Source organism: Cotesia typhae, unplaced genomic scaffold (genome assembly GCF_013202065.1).
Source record: "Cotesia typhae breed Kobodo isofemale line unplaced genomic scaffold, CoteBio_Ctyphae scaffold_121, whole genome shotgun sequence".
NCBI lineage: Eukaryota > Metazoa > Arthropoda > Insecta > Hymenoptera > Braconidae > Cotesia > Cotesia typhae.
Window position 1 is genome coordinate 3,530,877 of NW_027423773.1, and position 6,000 is coordinate 3,536,876.

Sequence of the window (6,000 nt, forward strand, 5' to 3'; positions counted from 1 at the left end):
CAATTTGGGTCGATTCAAAACAGTAGATTTTAAAAAATCTCCAAAAAAAACTACAAGAAAAAATTTTTTTAAGTATGGTTTTTCGGGATAACTTTTAAACGGCTTTATCAACCAATTCTAAAAACTAATCAGCTCTTAACATAAAAAAATCACGTCGATCGCCGCTAAGCCGGTCAAAATCAGTTGATTCGTTCGTGAGTTATCGTTGATCTCTACACGACAAATAAAAGATCCTTACCAAATTTGCAGCTTTTTGAAGCTATATTTAAAAAATTATGATTTTTTACTGTTAACACCCACCCCCCGCGATCTTTATTGGAGGTGATTCGGTGTAAAATCCGTTCTTAGATCATTTTTGTATCACATGTAGACGACTTCTATTAAATTTGGAGTCTATAGAAGCTATAGCTTGGAAATTAAAAATTTTCATTGTTAATACCTACCCCCGCAACCCTCTGTGCGATGAGATATCGTAAAATTCATTGATAGATTATTTCTACATCTCTAACAGAAGATTTCTACCAAATTTGAAGTCGATAAGAGCTACAGTTTAAAAACGGGAATTTTTCATTGTTAACGCCCCCGCAGACCCCTTGTGGGTGGAATTTCGTGAAATCCGTTCTTAGCTGACTTCTACTCGGTGAAAGGAATATTCTTGCCAAAGTTCAAGTCTCTAGGTCTTATAGTTCCAGAGATATCGTGATGAGTGACTATATCTATAAAAAGTCTCTTATATATAGATATATATAGAATAATATATATGTAGATAAGAGATAAGTTTATGTAAATTTTTTACAGAAATAATAATCATAGGATTAATAATAATAATAATAATAATAATAATTTTATTATTACTGATTTTGAACTTTTGACTTGACATAAGAATTACTAATCGTAGCATATATAAAGAATAAAAGATGTTTCATCTGTGCCGCGAGATATCGACCAAAGAATGTCATTATCAAGTTTTCGCTTTATTGGAAGCTTATCAAACTCATTAGTAGCTCGAGCTACTTAATTCGTTTTTTTTTTTTTTTTTTTTACTTTTTTCACTTATACTTCTTAAGTATAAGTTCTTTCGTTATAATTATTAACATCGATGTCGAGTTTTTTATTTTAAATACCCTCAACACACTACAGAGAAATAAAGATGTCAAACTACTGTTTGGATGATCTCCTTTAGCTTTTTAAGTGAAACCCTCGAAAGACCACTTACGCCGGTATGAAGGTAGGTAATTATGAGATAACTTGTATCTTGTATTGGACTCGATAGTGCTTATCGGGAAAAAATTACTTTAATTTAGTTTATGGAATTTAATAATGCACTTCTGACATTTATTGATTTCTTAAACGTACTAATTACAGATCTTCTTTTTTTTTTGTCATTTAATTATGAATAAAATTTTCATTTATTTTAGAAAAATTAATTTGAACTTAAAAATGTTTTTATTATAAAATATAAATAACTGTAAATTATTTTCTCAGGACTTGAAAGGATAAAAATAAATAAAAAAGACTTTTATTTTTGTCGAGGATCGTTTTCTGGCGCGCAAAGTGCAATTTTATAATTTTTGCCTCGTAAAATACCGGCAATGAACCCGGGAAATAAAAAAATTAAAAATAATACAACTAAACTCGAAGAGAAGGAGAAGAATGAGCGTTAAGTTTACTCGGTGTGTAACATTTTTACGGAGAAAAGTTACGCGGAACCTAAACCTGGGAAATACGAGGGTAATTTGTATCACGCTGGTGTAAAAGTCTGCACATTAATATAATAAAAAAAAAAACAAAAATGATATTATTTTTTAATTCTTTACCAAACTTACAAATTTAAATACTATGATAGAGCTTATGCTTCCCGCTTTTGACGTAAAATAAGTAAAAAATATGTAATAAAATATTTTGTTAAAAAAAAAAAATTGATAGAAAAAAAAATTTTTCTGTAAGTTGGCATAACGAGTAAAGAGTGTGTGCTAAAACAAGGGTCGGTTGATAATAATAACAATGAAAATAGTAGAGATTAAATAAATTTTATAATTTTTTAACAAAAAAAATTATAAAAAAAATACACTTAGAAATTAAAAAAATTTTTTCTGTAATTAAAAAAAAATTTTTTTTCCATCATTAAAATTAAATTTATTAAAAAAATTATAAAGATTAATTAATTATAGCAGAAAATTTTTTAAAAAATTTTTAAATAATTAAGTTATTATAAGAAAAATTTTTTTAATGTCGTTTCAAATTATTTCAGTTTTCTAAAAAATTTTTCAGATTTTTTTTACAGCCAAAAAAATAGATTAAAAAAATTAAAAAAATTTTTTTAATTCAATTTTTCGAGTTAAAAAACAAAAATCTGAAAAAAATGATTTTACTGAGAGTTCAAATGTATCAGATTTTATTGTCTTTTTTAACGTGGACGTTGATTTTTTTATCTTCCGGGTCGAATAGATTATCTTTATTTACGAGCAATCTGCGGGACGAGAAAATTGTTTGGGAACGAGGGTCGCTTATTTAAAAGCCGTAAACTATTCAATGGGCTTTGGGGTGAAGAGTTGCCTCTACTTTACTTTACCTCTAGTTGTACTTTTACCTTTACCTGAAGCTGTGCCTGGTTATGGTTACTCTTGAGACTCTGGGAGCAAAGAGTCCATCTGTGGGACGCCGTTGTTCATCCACCATCGCGGTAAACCACAGTGTCTTGTTTTCATCCGCGAACAACAAAAATTCACAATTCCAGCCGCAGCATTAAAAAATAATAAATAAAATAAATAAAAATATTACGAGGTCCTTCCATGCGGTCGATGAGGAACTTTTTTACTTTGATTCACCGAGAAAAAGTTTTTGAGCAGACGCATTCGATCGGTTGGGAAACTAAAAAGTTGTTTAGATAATATCAATCATTTTTGTATGACTTATAATGCGAAGGATTATTTTTATTATTACACTTTTGATAGTAAACGGATATCACCATAGTATGCATATTATCAAAAAAAAAATGATAAAAGTCAATTATAATTTTTCAATTTTATGAAATTTATCTAGTTTTTTAATAGGAGCAAGAAAATCACTGGAATAAATTAAACAATTCAGCCCTGTCAAGCAATATAAAGTATTTGTATACTGATAAAAGAATTTATTAACTCTTATGATAAATTCATTTATTTAAAAACAATTTAACTGTTTAGGAATATTAAAAATAACTAAATATTTTTAGCTATAATTAAAAATTTTTTTGAAGTAAAATACATTTATTAATAGTTATCATTTATCATATATTAATTAAGAGTTAACAAATATTTATTAACAGTTAATTTTATTGAATTTGTAATGCGACCAGTAAGATGTGAAGATCATTCATAAATAAATAATGCCGTAATTTTTTTATTATATAAAGGAACCTTACACATTTTCTCCGCTAAAAAAGTCTGTAAATTATTGCAACAACCGGTCTGGGCTGTCCGAATGATATTTTTTCAGTTACCGAAAATTCCCATTGAGTAAAGATCCCCCCTTTCCCCTATATCCTTTATTACCCTAGTTCCTAAATTTGTCTTTAATGACAAATGTAGTTATGAATTATAAAATAATTAATGATTCTGATCATTAACTGTCATTAATTAATTAATAAAGCCTCCTAAATATTAAAAAAATCCTCTTATCAGTGTACACGGAAAAAACAAGATAACACTGTATATCATCCCAGATTATACTCAGTGATATCTGTGATAAAAAAATTTCAGATAGTAACTAGAAAAATCTAGATTATACTGCGTAATATCTGAATTATACTCATTGTCATCTGGATTATACTAATTATAATCTGGATTATACTCATTGTAATCTGGATTATACTATCCACTATCTAAAAATTTTTTTCACTCAGTATAATCTAGGATGATATCCAGTGTCATCTTGTTCTTTCCGTGTATACAACAAAAATGACTATCTGGGATTTGAACCCTGGACCTCTGAAATTTTATTTTTGCGTAAATGTACTACCACATATATCACAAGTTTTAGATATTCCATAAAAAGGCTTACTTTATTTACGTAGTTGATATATGTTCTAAATCTTTACTTTTAATTACGCAAAGTAATCAATGCTTCATTTTATTTCATTACCGAAATTTTTATTAAAATCTAAACCACTTTTTTTTGAACAAACTAAAAACCGTCATTTCTCATGAGACAATGTTTAACCCTAAAACTTTAAAAGCTCAATATTTTTGACTGGTTTTCTTGAGCTTTTCGAAACTTAAGTGGGTTTATTATCTTACCATAATTTACTAATTTTTAAAATTGCATCAAATTTTGGACGGTAAATCTCTAATCGAGGATACTACTTTAAATACCCAAATTTTACAATATTAACTACGAGAACTGTAATCACCTAGTGAGTACTTTTTGAACTAAATTTTTGGTCCAATTTATTTTACTTGTATTTTTTTAAATGACTAAATTTATTTTTAAACACGCTGATAGATTTTTATTAATTAGATTAATTAAAAAAAAAAAAAAAAGGATAAATCGAAGAAAATAACTCGAAAAGAATTATTAGTTATTATATAAATAGTAGCTGGTGAGTTCAATGGTAGCAAGTTGTTCCTCATCATTGTAATTACTTGCCAACTATATTATAAACGAGCAGATGATTATTATCTAGCCTATCCCTATCCCACATTTTATCAGTTTGTAGTTAATTTTTACGCTATTGATGATTTATACTGCGAATTTTTCATTAATTGTAAAATTATTTTATGTAGAAATAAAATTTGATCCTTCGGCAGAATTATCGAGAAATAATTTACGATACAAAGTTTAGTTATAAAGTCAAGTGGTGTCGTTACATATATATATTTATAAGATATAATATATATTAAATCAATTTTTTTGTCGGTTTGAATGATCGATAGATCAGGATGGAATGCAGTAATAATTTTATCTCATTCACGGACAACATCCGTTCATGTTAATAGACCGACAAGTTTATAGCCATTCAAAAAAATTAATTGCTAAAAAATTAATGTAAACAAACTAAATAAATTACATAAAAAAATTTTTTTATCATTCTTGCATGCAAAAATTTTCATGTCACAACATAAATAGAGAAAAAAACATAATCATCAAATATTGATAATTACACAAAAATTGGTCACTCAAAGCGATAAAATAATAGGAGTTTTTTTTGTAGAAAATTTAATTTTCTAGAAAAAAGGTTTCTTATGATTTTTTTGTAATTTCAATTTTTAGCTCAGAATTCTGCTTTTAAATCTTTTCAATATTAATAAAATTCAACTTGGATAACGGGATATAATCAAACATGCTTACAGTCACATTTAAAATAAAATTCAGACTGAATGATAAGAGATATCAAAATATTGATAAAACTATTTTTTGTAGATGATTAAATTTTCAAAAAAAAAGCCTCCTTATCATTTTTTTAAATCTCCAATACTTAGCCTAGAATTTTGATTTTAAAGTTACACACAGTGTAATCATACATACTTTACACATAGTATAATCAAAAATGTTTACGATCAAACTTTAAATTAAATTTCTGACTAAATGATAAAAGATACCGGAAAATTAAAAAGAACCTTTTTGTTATACTCACTTCAGAAGTTCAACTTTTGAGCGCTGGGTGGCGTCCGTAAAGGGATTCTTTTCTAGAGACTCTACCATACCGTCTTTTTTTCACGGCCTAGGCCGTGAAGTTTTACCCTCTCCTTTTTTTTACGAACTTTTCGAGTACACCCAGACGAAATTGAGAGAGATTGTAAAAAAAAAGTCACATTCCAGTGTACCGAACAATGATTTTAAGTAAATTTTAAACAGTTACGATTGAGTGGCGCTAATTATTTCTCTTCTGGCAGTTTATTATGAAGCGGACTTAATGTTAATAAAATAACAACCACGCCATAAATAGATATCAATAAAAAGATAATTAATGTAAAATTAAGTTTTGTTGCCTTTGTGAAACTTCATAAAATTTAACTATGT